The following is a 15584-nucleotide window of genomic DNA, read 5'->3' as shown; positions in this document are numbered from 1 at the left end:
CACCACAGATTCAGAGGTCCTACGGCCCACCACACTTGAAATGAGGCCCTTGGTATGCAGATGGAGCTAGTGCCAAAATAAGCCTTTGTTGTGGTTTTGGGTACTATTTGAGAAAATTGAAATAGAGTCATTTTGTTTATCTCTGCAGAGCATAACGGTTATAATATGATTGGATAACAGCTTTGTGGTTGATGATCCATCTTAATTGGATCACTATGAAGCACTACACACTGATTGACTGACAAAGCTTAGAAATTGGCAAGCATTGCTGTATATATCAATATTTTTTGCATGCCTAAAAGGCAACTGGACTCACAATGGTAGCCAGAGTATGTATAGAACAAGCAAATCAACAAATATGTTTCATCTGCAAAATGTTAGTGACGAAGGAAGGTGCTTGGACAAAATATTGAAGACATAATGTTGTGATACAAAAATATTGTGTAAAATATATCACGATATGTAAAATATTGTGAATAGGAATATTGAAGGTAAGAATATCGTTTTAAGTGCAGTTTTTAATACTGGAAAAAATATTGTTTTTGAAAATATTGTTTTTAAAATATGGTTTGTAAATATATTTCATGGGAATTTCATTTATTACAATGAAATAGATATAATATATATTTACAAACCATATTTTTGTGTTTAGTAACATAATTTATTAATTGTGAATTTCTGAAAATTTGTATTTTTAGTTGTAATAATATGTAAAAATAATGTGATATAATTTATTTTTAGTATGGGATGTTGGGCGTTTAGGAGATAAGAGTGGGGAGATTTTTAAAAAGTGAATATTGTAAGTTAAAAGTAATGCTACTTATTTGAATGCAAAATAATATTGTAAAATTTATAAATTAATGTTGTTGCATTAATAAACATAATTGTTTCATTGTTTTGAATGCATGGTTAAATTATGTTAAGATTAAAGCGAAAATATTTTATTGTACATTTTTAACTAATTATTTTATGTATCGAAATTGTGTACAAAATTAAACATTTTGAAATTGAAATTTAATAATGCAAGCATTTTGTGAATCTAGTTTTAAAAAATGCCTTTATTTAAATTTATTTTTGTCATGTATTTCTTTGTGGAAGATTCAAACATTTGTGTACATTTACTTAATGTTCAAAATGATAATGCATTTGTTAATACATTGTTGGAAAAAGTTTTACTTTTATTTTTAAATTGATTTAAATGTGTTTAAATAATGTACAATTAAATTATCAAAACAGAATAAATATGTACTATTTATGATGTATAAATTAAGATTAATTAGTTTATTTATGGATAATAGGTTTATTTTAATAAATGTGTGCATTTTAATAATGACATTGTTATTATTTCTTTCATTGGAATAAGTGCTGTTGTTTGGAATATATATTTAAAAATGTATGAATTTTAATTTAAAATTAATTATTTTTTATTATATAATTTGAAGGCTAGTTTATTTTTTATTTCATTTTTTTTCCGTTTTGGATTATGAATTATCCTTTATGTTATGTTTCAAATGTTATTAATATTAATAAATAGTAATGTAAATATTGTTCTTAAGTAGTGATTGACATTGTTTTATATGTTAATGTTTAATTTTAGAGATATATGTATTTAGTTTAGCTTATAGTTTCTTCTAAGTATTTTTATTTTATTTTTATACAGCTGAAATTATGGGTGAGTTTGAAGTATGGATATGCCAGGCAGTGCTACTGCAGCACCAGTAGCGTATTTCTGCCTCTGGTCACTGCACAAACTCCGTGGGATCCTGGATCCTTGGTGGTTGCAGCGGTCCTCTGGCGATCCAACTGCCGCAGTCATAATACTGCGGGCAGTCCAGCAGAGCCACGGTGGTTGGACCACCACCACAGATTCAGAGGTCCTACGGCCCACCACACTTGAAATGAGGCCCTTGGTATGCAGATGGAGCTAGTGCCAAAATAAGCCTTTGTTGTGGTTTTGGGTACTATTTGAGAAAATTGAAATAGAGTCATTTTGTTTATCTCTGCAGAGCATAACGGTTATAATATGATTGGATAACAGCTTTGTGGTTGATGATCCATCTTAATTGGATCACTATGAAGCACTACACACTGATTGACTGACAAAGCTTAGAAATTGGCAAGCATTGCTGTATATATCAATATTTTTTGCATGCCTAAAAGGCAACTGGACTCACAATGGTAGCCAGAGTATGTATAGAACAAGCAAATCAACAAATATGTTTCATCTGCAAAATGTTAGTGACGAAGGAAGGTGCTTGGACAAAATATTGAAGACATAATGTTGTGATACAAAAATATTGTGTAAAATATATCACGATATGTAAAATATTGTGAATAGGAATATTGAAGGTAAGAATATCGTTTTAAGTGCAGTTTTTAATACTGGAAAAAATATTGTTTTTGAAAATATTGTTTTTAAAATATGGTTTGTAAATATATTTCATGGGAATTTCATTTATTACAATGAAATAGATATAATATATATTTACAAACCATATTTTTGTGTTTAGTAACATAATTTATTAATTGTGAATTTCTGAAAATTTGTATTTTTAGTTGTAATAATATGTAAAAATAATGTGATATAATTTATTTTTAGTATGGGATGTTGGGCGTTTAGGAGATAAGAGTGGGGAGATTTTTAAAAAGTGAATATTGTAAGTTAAAAGTAATGCTACTTATTTGAATGCAAAATAATATTGTAAAATTTATAAATTAATGTTGTTGCATTAATAAACATAATTGTTTCATTGTTTTGAATGCATGGTTAAATTATGTTAAGATTAAAGCGAAAATATTTTATTGTACATTTTTAACTAATTATTTTATGTATCGAAATTGTGTACAAAATTAAACATTTTGAAATTGAAATTTAATAATGCAAGCATTTTGTGAATCTAGTTTTAAAAAATGCCTTTATTTAAATTTATTTTTGTCATGTATTTCTTTGTGGAAGATTCAAACATTTGTGTACATTTACTTAATGTTCAAAATGATAATGCATTTGTTAATACATTGTTGGAAAAAGTTTTACTTTTATTTTTAAATTGATTTAAATGTGTTTAAATAATGTACAATTAAATTATCAAAACAGAATAAATATGTACTATTTATGATGTATAAATTAAGATTAATTAGTTTATTTATGGATAATAGGTTTATTTTAATAAATGTGTGCATTTTAATAATGACATTGTTATTATTTCTTTCATTGGAATAAGTGCTGTTGTTTGGAATATATATTTAAAAATGTATGAATTTTAATTTAAAATTAATTATTTTTTATTATATAATTTGAAGGCTAGTTTATTTTTTATTTCATTTTTTTTCCGTTTTGGATTATGAATTATCCTTTATGTTATGTTTCAAATGTTATTAATATTAATAAATAGTAATGTAAATATTGTTCTTAAGTAGTGATTGACATTGTTTTATATGTTAATGTTTAATTTTAGAGATATATGTATTTAGTTTAGCTTATAGTTTCTTCTAAGTATTTTTATTTTATTTTTATACAGCTGAAATTATGGGTGAGTTTGAAGTATGGAGAATGTGTATACCATTTTTAGTGTGCAACACCTTGCATCAAATGGTTGAGATTGGAGAGGAAATTGTAATTGTCACCCCTTTAGTGCCCAAACCCTTCATAAAAATTGTTTACCTTGGCATGAGGACAGTAAATATCACTTCTTTGGTGTCCAACACCTTCCCTAAATTGGTTTATATTGAAGTGGGAATAGTAGATCTCACCCCTTTAGTGTCCAAACCTTCCTCAAATTGGTTTAGATTGGAGTGGAAAAAGCAAATGTCACCCCTTTAGTGTCCATCGCCATCCTGAAATTGGTTTAGATCATAGTGGGATTAGTAAATGTAGTTCCATTAGCGTCCAACACCTTCACAAAAATGGCTTAGATTGGAGTGGGTAAAGTAAACATGGTGCCTTTAGTGCCCAACACCTTCCTCAAGCTGGTTTAGGTTGGAGTGGGAATAGTATATGCCCATCCTTAGTGTCCAACACTTTCTCCAAAATTGTTAACTTTGGAGTGAAAATATTGAACTAAACTAGTTTAGTTTTAAATATTTTTGTTAAATGTATTTGTACATGGTAGGAGTGGATTTTGTTATTTAATTAGGATTTCTGGTGTTACAAAGATAATTTAAAAAGATGGTTGTATATTTGTAATAAAGAAATAACATTATTATTTACATATTATCATATAACAGATATGTAACACATTTTTCTATATTACTAGTTATATAAATATTTATATATTGATAAGCAAAGCAATTTTAATATATTTGATTAATAAATAACCAATGCATATCATATTTAAATAGTATTGTATGTTGTATATTTTTCATGTTTTTTTCCTATTGTTTAAAATTTTGTTAACATTAGTTAAATTGTTTCAATTACAGTTTTAACATATGTTTTGACAGAATATATTGAATAATTGTTATTTCATTTATAATTTATATTTTTTTCATATTTCGTACAACAGTTTTTGACATGTTTTACATGTTTAATAATTTCTTACAATTTTGAAAGTATTTAGTTCACATTTATAACTTAATTTCCCATTCATTTATATGGAGGGATAGTCTTCTTTTTTTGTTTCAGTCAGATGCCATTTTTCTACCGCTACCTTCTACTTTGTAGTCTATATGTGTCATTTTAAGTCTATTTTCCAAGAAACAGGTTGCGGTAAGGTGCTGCTGTTTGTCGGAAAAGGTAAGTCATTATCAATGGGGTTTTTTGGGATTTTGAGGGTGGGGGATGCAGACAGGAATTCTAAAGGTTCGTTGTAGTATTGTTTGAGGGTTTTAATTAATTTAGTTGACTAGTTGTAATGTTTTTCATTAGCGTGTTTGTTCAGTTTTTTGTACAGTGTTTTAGTAATGTATCACTATGTTATGTTATATTTTGGTATGTTACTTGCTTTTTGATGTTTAAGTGTAATGTATATGTACTTTTGAGAATGTAATGTTTTTTGCAGGTGGGGGATTTTTCTTTATGAACGTATCCTATATTTTTTACCCTGAAATACTTTTTGGGAGGTTTCCAGGAGCCGTTTCTGTTTTTTAAACACTTTGGGGACACCGTCTCAAACTCAGGACCGACTGACCTCCAGTTGGCAGTTCCGATGACCTGATTTGAATGCGACCGAACACTGTTCAGTCGCCTACTCACTTTTCTCTATGGGCTTGTGTCACGGCCATAAACCGTTCATAATACAGGTTCCTATATAGAAACAGCGGTGTGTGTAAGCCCTGCACCCTGTGGCATTCACCCCATGGTGCCTGTCACACAGTTCAGGATTTTACAGTGGGGTTCCCTAGGTAGCCCCTTGACCACCAACCATAGACCGCAGAGGCTTTCTGACAGCGTTTCTATGTCAGAAAGGCCGGCAGGGAATGGCTATGGGAAACTGAAATCATAAACCAAATAGGTGGAAACACCACCCATAGCGGATTACATTGTGGTTCTGACTGGCTGGTAGACTCCGAGACCTGGTTGGAATGAGTCGGTGTAGGTTCTGACCTCTGACACCGCAAGTTTTGATATCTAGTCACTTTTGGGTTCTAGCGATGCTCCAGACCACCCAGTCCACTTTTCAGCTAACCGCGGAGTATGTAAATAAATGGGATAGCATTGACCCAAGTCAATTCTTTAAAGAATTTGGGCCTCATTATGAGTTTGGCAGTGCGGCAGCGGGACTGCCCCTCACAGCCAAACCCGTTGTTGAACCGCCTGCTAGATTAGGAGCTTTCTACTGTCTGGTGGGTGGTTCTTTGGCATTCTCACAGTGGTGCCCATAAAATTGGCACCAAAATGGGAACTTCTAAATCAGTATCTGCAGGGCATGGACTGCTACAGTCCATAACATGTGGCCCCAGGCAAACACCCCATGGTGCAGAAGTCCTTTGTTTCCTTACTGCCGCACTTTTTATGGCGGTTGTTCCACCATGAAAAGTGTGGCAGTGGAGAAACTCGTAATAAGCTACAGTAGAATTGATGCTTTCAGATGAGATTATATACTTACCTTTGAATGATGATCCGACCTCTGAGTTTCAGGCCATTCTTGAACACATCTTATCCCATGCTAATGACATGGGCTGGATTTCTGATAAAAACATTATGAATTTTTACAGTCTGGGTTTCCACGTAGGCCTGAGATTTACATGTTACCAAAAATACACAAACATCTTAGAGATTCCCCGTTTCGCCCCATTGTTTCGGGCTGCGGATCGATCCATGAACCTTTGGGTCATTATTTAGATCTGTTCCTTCAACTGATAGTACAATCGGTTCTACATATGTGCAAGGTACCACACATGTTTTGAAAATGTTAGGTGATATTGCATTACCAGCAGCAGTAGAAATTCTGATAAGTACAATTGACGTGGTGGCACTCTATACATCCATACCACACATAGAAGGAATTGAGGCTGTTGAGTGGGCTCTCCTTCAGAAGGAAGAAATGCAAGCCCACAGAGTAGTTGTTTTAGAACTTTTGCAATTTAGCCTTTTCCATAGTTACTTTAATCAGAAAAACATGTATTTTTTACAGACCACTGGAACCTCCATGGGATTTTCAGGGCCCCCCAGCTACGCAAATGTGTACATGATGAAATTTGAACAAGAGCACGTGTTGTGTGATTCTGATTGGATGGAACATCGGATTTTATATCGACGATACATTGAAGATATATTTATCATATGGCAAGGGACATCAACTAAATTAATTAGTAAACTTCAACAGCTGAATGACAAATATCCCAGGATTCAGTTCACACATATAATGGATAGACAGAACATTTCTTACTTAGATGTGGAAATTGAGTTGAGCGGGACAGAAATCACCACAAAGGTTTTCACTAAACCTACAGACCGCAATAACACATTATTGTACACAAATTTTCACCCAGAATCTTTAAAACAACTTCTTCCTTTCTCACAGTTTTTGCGCATCAAATGCATTACTTCGGATAATACGAAGTATCAGGCAACTCTGCAGAGATTCAAGAAAAGTTTTTTTAACAAGAGGGTACCCTGATGAGATCGTAGAAGCAGCAGTTAAGCGGGCTGATGAAATTTCTAGATATGACCTATTGACTAAGAAAGAAAGAGCAAAAAAAAAAGAGAGGTGTTTGTTTCCACTTTCTCTACTCAGGCGACGACCATCAAAAAAGTGATCCTTAATCGTTGAGAGTTATTACAAACAGAGCCGGATTTTGACAGTCTTTTTCAAAATCCTCTGATTTTTGCATATGAAAGGTCTTAGAATATCAGAGAGATATTAAAGAAGAGAGATGACAAGCAAAAATGTTATAATTGTTCACACTGCAACAATGTACTTTTGGGGACATCAATTTTACATGCCTGGTCGGGCAAACCAATCAAGTTCCTATTTACAGTAAATTGTAATTCACAAAATGTAAATTATGCCACATGCTGCCCATGTGGCCTATACTATGTAGGCAAGACGGAGAGAGCACTACGCACTAGGATAACTGAACACAAGAGCAGGATAAGAACACAAGGTACAACTTCCCCGTTAGCAAACTACTGGGTTGGATTTTAGTCACACAATTGCTCGACTAAGGTTCACAGTATTGGAGACAGTGAAGAGCCGCAATGATAGGGACATGACTACATCTATTACACAGCGTGAGACGTTCTGGATAAGGTACTTGGACACCTTAAAACCTAAAGGACTGAATGACAAACTGGAACTGTCGTGCTTTCTTTAATGGTCATTGACACTTTGACAGAAAGATAGGAGTATGATACTCATCTATCATAGGGTCAGGACAGGACACTACAGACAGAGTAGGTGGCCCATTTCTTCCAACACGTATAGTTATGTTTGATTAGGGTCAGTTGGCTACTGTATCATTTGGTTTTTATTTGCCAGTTTCATTTGTTCATAGCATCATTGCAATAATGCTTATTTGTGAGGATCGGGGTCCTGTACTCAGATTTACCATCTTGTAGATTTTTTAAAAATGCACATACATGATATATTATCTAATATGCATAGTATATTCTTGTAATTGGATTGGTTACTACTGTCTCGTTTATCACAATCAGCAAATATACGTTATATAGCAATGTGTATTAGGGATTAGGTGTGGCCACATCAGCACATATTCATGATTGTATCAAAGTTCATTATTATTTTGTTTTTTGTGAGAAGTATATACTTGCTATATGATGTCATATAGTAATGGCAATTTTTATCATAACAGTATGCAGAAAGGACAAATTCAACATTAGCAATGATCAGTTGTATAGCGTGTCATATTTTGATGTGGGTATCTTGTTATACATGCATTTTATGAGGCCAGGAATGTATTACACTCTAGGGTTTTAAACCATGAGTATGATATGCTACTATTGCAGTATGAGGCTATTGAACATCATGTTCGTTAACAGTCTGTGATGCTTTTAAGCTTCATACCATTCAACATTTATGATGTGTTCATGCTGTTCACGATGTTCCCATTGTGCATGTTAGCGTCTAATCACTGCTATAAATTCCTAGAATAATGGTACTCCATGAATGTACTTGATCTATCAAGATGGCCACACATTTAAAGATTCTTTTCAGTCCTACTTCCATTTTCTATCTTATACTTTGTGCACGTATTGTCTGCGCGTTACATAAAAAATTAGGGACACGTCACCGATTTAAAATGCACCATACTGAGGTCACACTGAATCACCCAGGTTTTTGGCATGCAAGGGACACTTTCTGCGATACGGTTCGGTAAGCCCAATTCTTCTGGAGTTCAAGTACGACAGTGAGCAGTGAGCGAGAGGATTTAGTGGTCGTTTCTTCTTTTTACAGCACATGATGTGGTCTAGAAGTTTGTTTACTTGTACTGTTTTAAACTAATTGGGGTACTAGAAGGGTGCGCAGTATCCACATGCTTTAGAACTGTGGTAAGCCATTGTATACACCTGAGCATGAACTCCTGATTTTCACTAGTTATGAGAAGGATCTCACTGTGGTTTTGGTTTTACGTGTCCACAGTTTTTTCGCAGACTTGCAGAAAGATTACTCACTTCTTTATTACGAGTTCTTGGGCAGAATAGTGATCTACAGCATTCTTCACACTACTGAGTAAGCGACTGATGTTCTGGTGACTTTCTGTTATTTAGTTGAGACAGTAATGCATGCATTCTGTTTTTGTGTCAGGCAGGATTTCCTGGCTGTGATTGATACCCTGATTCGCAGGGCTGTGATAATTTGTATGGCAGTTGACTCGGCATTAGGCATTCACATGGGAGTAGAGGTATTATGTTTTATATTATTTTGTTGTGTTGAGCACCGATGACAAGCATGTTTTTTTACGGGTTTGATTACAGCACGCCCATCCTGGCTCTAGATCTACCGTCTGTTTCTGATCTACCAGCTGCATCTTTACTCTATCTCTCGTTTTCTACTAAGTTTTTTGTATGGAATATGCCTATGGTGTTCATTGTAGTTCAATGTTACTTGCTTAGCATTGATAATTTCCTTAGATGCAATTACTAACCATCCCGGAGTTTATAGGCCTGTTTTGGAAATATTGTTTTTGACATGGACGATTAAAATTTTACAGTGTACCTATATTTATTTATAGATTTCCCCTGACGAAGTGTGATTTTGCACCCGAAATGCATTGGGAGCCATGAAATCCACATCAGATTGCATTATTGAATTGATGAATCCAAAATAAAATGTGCTGCAGTTTTTCATTTGTGAATAAAACAAGTTGAAGACCTTAATCTACATGAAGACATTCAATTTTATCTTCTTGCAACTTTGCAATTTCCTGTGTATTAGATAATTATGTTCACTTTTTGAAATAATTGATGTTTAAAGTCATTGATTAACATTGTGTTAAGACACTCATTTTTAGTGCATGAGGTAGTGAGCACTCTGTCAAAGACTTTCAGTCCTAGATTTGTTGTTTCCATCTTGAATGGGTGGCGGGGTGAAACCACCACAGAGGGCACACACTAACTTTGATAAGTTTTGATTTATTGAGAAACCAGTTTTATATAGAAAATTGAGTGCCTCAGTGCTGTTACACATTTCACTTTCAGAAAGCTGGCATTTTTTTGTCCTAACCATATAGTGCCTGCAGCCTGTTCCTAAATCACTGGACTAGGTGTAGTTGGCATTTTTGTATTCCTCCCATACAGCCACAAAAGAGGGTCTGGGTGCTGGCAGGGTGGACCATCTTGACTTAGTAATGGAAGCAGAGCTGTCACCTGCCCCAGCTGAACTTCAAAGGCACTGCTTTAGCTCACACACAAACAACTTCACACAGGACTATTGTGCCTGCAGACAGACTGAAATCAGAACAGGGAAGTAGGAAATTCCAAGCATGTCTTTGGGGGAAAGCTCCAAAAGCTTCTCCCATTTCAAAGCTAGCACCGGGTATAAAAATGGGACCCTTAGACTAACTCTTAGGGTCATTTCTGGACCCGTGGAAGACTCAGAGAAAGGACTGCTCTGCTGCTGGAAGGACTGCCCAGCTGCCTGAGGAAGGAATACTGGACCTACTTATTGAACCCAGAACCAGAAAAAAAACCCTGGGGCTAGCTGACAGGCCTCCTGTTCTGAGCTACAGTGCCGTAGCCCTTGGCTGGCATTAGAGTGTACTCCTCCTGGCCCAACTGTGAGTTTCCTCAGAACCAACCCAAAGCAATGCAGTGTGACAGACGACCACACATTGCAGCTCTCGCAACCCCTGATTGGTAGCTTCATCAGAACCGATGCAGTGTGACACAACTCAACACAAAACCTCAATTGCAGCCCTCGCAGCTTCTCAACGGACCCAACCGTGGGTGACACAATGCTCCACATCAGAACATGAGGTACAATTCTCAGTGGGACTAACCTGGTACCTGAACCAAGCTCGCACTCCATTGCAGTCAACCTGAACTTTTGATTTTGCCCTGGTCTAACGTAACCAGATGACCTCAAGTGGAGCTTTGTGCCTTTCTAAGTGCTATTTTTACTAAATACCTTACATTTGAATATCTTTGGCTCTACTGATTGGATTTGTGGCATTCTAGTGTCAGTTTATTTGGTAAAATGTACTCTATTTTTTTTAATTGGTTTCAGGTTTTTCTTGTGTTTTTTGTTTCACTTTCTAATTGTTTGTGTGTAGCATAAATACTCCACAAATTACCTCTAAGTTAAGCCTTACTGCTTTTGTGCCAAGCTTCCAGAGGGTTTAGCACAGGTTAATTTAGTGACTGTTTTGTGGTTTATCCTGACAAGGATTGTGGCTGTTGCTTGAGGAGGGCTCATGCCCCTCTCAACCAACAACCTAATTCCTCACAGTTAGATGTTGAGCACTCACACTTCACAGTCAATATCTGCTGAATGCAACTCCACACTTTCAGGTGATGAGTAGAGGTGACTTAAATTAAGTCACTAAAACATGTATATTTCTTGCAGTCCTTCTCTACCCTTCCTCTACATTTGATGCAGCAAGGCTCACATCATGCTGCCCCTACACTGTCCTTTCTCTAAGTAAATATTCCTTCTCTATTTCAGTCCTGTGCACCCGCAGAAAATGACCCCTACAACATGGAGAGAGACTAATAGCCCTTAGGGTTTTGAATCCTTTTTGCTCTTTCAACAACAATGGACCCAACACACACCCATCTCTCTGACTGCAGCGGTCGGAAAGACATCAATTCTGACCGATGAGGTCAGAAAGCATTTAGCTCCAACTGATGCCATTGGAAAGCCAATGATTTCAAATATAGGAGTGGTGGGATTTCATAGTAATGGAGCAGGCAGAGCAATGGCAGGACTTGTAAGGCAGGATCCATGGCATCACGGGATGTGGAGTTTGTGCCATCTGTTCCTCTGTTTCCGCCAACTTCGAGGAGCTGGTTTGACTCCCTCGGTCACATCGTACTAGGGTGGGCGGTCGGAGCGGCTTTCCGCCCGGCTGTCTGTCTCCTTGGCCCCTTCCGACACAATGATGTTGGTCAGAAAACTGCCTATCTGTGCCTATTGTAATATGGGGGACTGGAGAACTGCTTCCAATGCAACTGCATCAGTGTTTTCCAACTCCGACGGGACCACAGAGTCCCTTCCGACTGCCATTGTAATCAGGCCTTGAGTCCTAAAGGAAGTACTGCTGAGCCATCTATCTGAGTAAATAAAAAGACCAGCTGCATGTCGTCAGTATTTGATTTTTTGGAGATGCCAAAAGGGAGAACGATCTCTGCAAGAGGTCTCAGATATGCAATAAAAGGGTTGAACTTTACAAAGAGCCTTGCAGAACTCAACATTTTAGGAGAAGACTCCCTGAGATGAAGTTTCCCTCATAAATCTAAAACATCCTATCCTAAAGAAAAGACTTTAACCAAGCAAGAGCAGTTCCCTCTACACGGCCATTCCGTGATAGCTCCAGAAGAATATTATGGTCCACGGTATCGAAATCTGAGATTAGATCTGGGAGGATGATTGCAACTTTGCCTCCCTGATCAAGTAGCCTTTTTGCTTCTTTAACTATTGTCAGCAAGGTCATCTCAGCAACATGATATGGGCGAAATCCAGTCTGTGATAAATGCAAGATGTCATACCTCTCTAAAAATTCAGAGATGACCGTTTGGTGAGTCTTTCCAGGATTTTGCTAATTCCTGGCAAGAAAGATATTGAACAGGAATTTGCTGGATCCAACAGTTCTAGATTAAGCTTTTTCAACTGTTCCTTCACCATGGCATGTTTCCTGGTAATAAAATTGAGCCAGAGGTAATGAAAGATTGGCCAATTTGAGGAGGGTTGGCAAAATTACCTCTGCTGCTTTAGCCAAGGTATAAAATGGAGTGATATCCTTAAGAGAGCCTGATTTAATTGTGCTAAAGACTTTTGAGTGTTAAAGCAGGGAATACAAGCTTTTGTGTTCTGAAAATGATAGGATTCTCCAACATTTTCCACTGGAGCTAAAATTATCTTGTTCATCTAGCGTAGACCATGATCAGGCATTGCTTAACCACATTCATCGTTGGAGCATCTTACCTCATATCCAAAGCGTTTTTTCGATGAAAACCATTTTTTTTTGCTCACTTGAAGGTGTCATCATAAGGCCGTCCCGTTCTTACAACCCAAAACAAGACCATCGGTCATCTAACACCTAATCCACCTAATTGTCTTCTTTCTTGTAACCTTTAATTCCTTTACCTCAGAAGCAGTTAAATAAGCTGCTTTTGGCACTTTGTAAAGAAAGTTACACAATTAAATGAAATTTAAGTGAGGAGGTTGCATATGAGACTTGTTTTTCTTTGGGAGAGAGACTGAGGCACCACATATTTATAGAAATTATGTAATCCAAGTCAACTTCAGCTCATAGACGAAGAAAAGCAATAAGATAAGATTCGGCTTAGTTTTCCCTTCATGGCCTGAGGGAAAGGGGGATTTGTCTTATAATTTATTTAGACGATATCCTCATCATGTCTCAAGACAAGACAGAAATTTTGGAACATTTAGATATCACTATGAACCTCCTTCGAGACTTGGGTTTTATCATAAATTTGGAAAAATCTATTTTAACCCCAACTCAAGAGATAGAATTCTTGGGTTTCAAAGTCAATACTATTCTATCCAACCTGGTCCTTCCCCACCAAAAGGTTACCAAGATCAGGAAACACGTCTCCTACGTCCTTTCAAAAGATATTATCCGTCTGAAAGACCTAGCCAGGGTTTTGGGTCTCCTTTCGTCTTCTATACAGGCAATTTCTCCGGGCCCACTTCATTACAGGGGCTTGCAGAGATTAAAAGCTCAAGGCTTGAGGAAGGGTCTCTGGTACGAAGATTCCCTTCCCCTTTCAGAAGACACTCGAGAAGACCTGCATTGGTGGTTAAACAATCTCCAAGCTTGGAATGGAAAAGCTATATTTGGAAATGTACCAGATTTTATCCTAGAATCAGATGCGAGCAACCGTGGTTGGGGTGCTCGTCTGATCGACTTAGAAACCGGTGGGAGATGGTCCTTTTCAGAACAATCCCTCCACATAAAGTCTTTAGAAATGTTAGCAGCTTTAAATGCCCTTATGAGTTTCAAAGAAGTTCTGAATAACTCCAATACTTTAATCTGTCTGGACAATTTTTCAGCCGTCTCTTACATAAATCGATTGGGTGGCGCGAAATCCAAAAATCTCTCGGATATTGCAAAGAAAATATGGTATTTTTGTTGGGAACACAAAATCACCCTCAGGGCAGATTACATTCCCGGTTCGTTAAATCTGAGAGCAGACTGGAATTCACGTTTTCTTCACGATTCCAGCGATTGGATGCTGAATCCCAGATTTTTTCATCTAATTCAGGAAGTTTGGGGTCCAATCCTGTTAGATTTGTTTGCCAGCCGATTGACGAACCAAGTTCAGAAATACTTCAGCTGGAGACCAGACCCAAACGCGTCGGGAGTAGATGCCTTTCTCCAACCTTGGGAAGGGACGAAGGGCTACTACGCCTTCCCTCCCTTCTCAATGATTCAGAGATTGTTGTGGAAAGTGAGACTCGAATCATGCAACATAATTCTGGTGACTCCCTTTTGGAAATCCCAAGTATGGTTCCCCGGTGTAATGGAACTGGCGGTAGACTTCCCGTTGTTAATCCCTTCATGTCCGGGCCTACTTCAAGGCCCAGACGGAGAAGAACATCCTTTAGTCTTGGAGGGGAAAATAAACCTTCTTGTTTGGAGGATATCAGGGATTCAGGAAGATATTCTGAACTTTCGGGAGAAGCTAAAAGCTTACTGGAAGAATCATGGGCCCCTGGGACCAGAAAGAGATACAGAGGAGTTTGGAAGAAATGGTCTGGTTGGTGCGTTGAAAGGGATTTGGATCCCGATCAATGTCCTTTACAATATGTAGCTAATTACCTCGCTCATCTTTTTGAGTCAGGTCTTTCTTTTAGAACCATCAACTGTTAAAGGTCAGCTATCTCTTCGGGTCATTGTCTGATTAATAACCTTGCTATCGGAAGTAATCCACTAATCAAAAGGGTCATGAAAGGTATTAGACTTAGGAGACCTAGAGCTCGCTATGAATCCCTTTGGGATGTTAATCTTATTTTTAACCTTTTCATGTCTTGGCCTGTTAATCAATTACTTTCCCTTAAAAGAATTTCAATGAAATTAGCAACCTTACTATGCTTAATATCCTTCAGGAGGGTGTCTGATATTAAAGCTCTTGAGCTTTCCTACAGATTTTATTCTTCTGAAGGTGTTCATTTCGATATCTGGAAAAGAACGAAAACGATGTCAGAATCTATTTTCTATCCCTTCTTTCATGAATGTGAAAAATTATGTGTTGTTAATTGCATGAAGTGTTATGAAAATAAGATTTCAGTTTTTAGACCTCCTGGATGTGATCAACTTCTTTTATCTTATGTTAGACCTTTTAGGCCAGTGTCATTAGCAACTTTAGCGAGATGGATCCACCTGATTATGCATGAGGCAGGTGTAGATCTGTCTAGGTTTGGTGCTCACTCTTCTAGAGGTGCAATGGCTAGCAAAGTCTTTTGGGCTAGGGGTTCTCTGCCCGAAATACTTAAAGCTGC

General features: G+C 36.8%; 1 protein-coding gene across 1 annotated transcript in view; it reads right to left on the bottom strand.

Moving 5' to 3' along the window:
• Positions 1-15584, bottom strand: part of LOC144763264 (ribosomal protein S6 kinase alpha-2) — a 1818960-nt gene that overhangs the window by 1282044 nt on the left and 521332 nt on the right. The window lies entirely within an intron of this gene.

The sequence above is a fragment of the Lissotriton helveticus genome, chromosome 6 (assembly GCF_964261635.1).
Source record: "Lissotriton helveticus chromosome 6, aLisHel1.1, whole genome shotgun sequence".
Taxonomy (NCBI): domain Eukaryota; kingdom Metazoa; phylum Chordata; class Amphibia; order Caudata; family Salamandridae; genus Lissotriton; species Lissotriton helveticus.
Note: the sequence above shows the minus strand (reverse complement) of the source record. Positions and strands in the feature narration are given on the sequence as shown.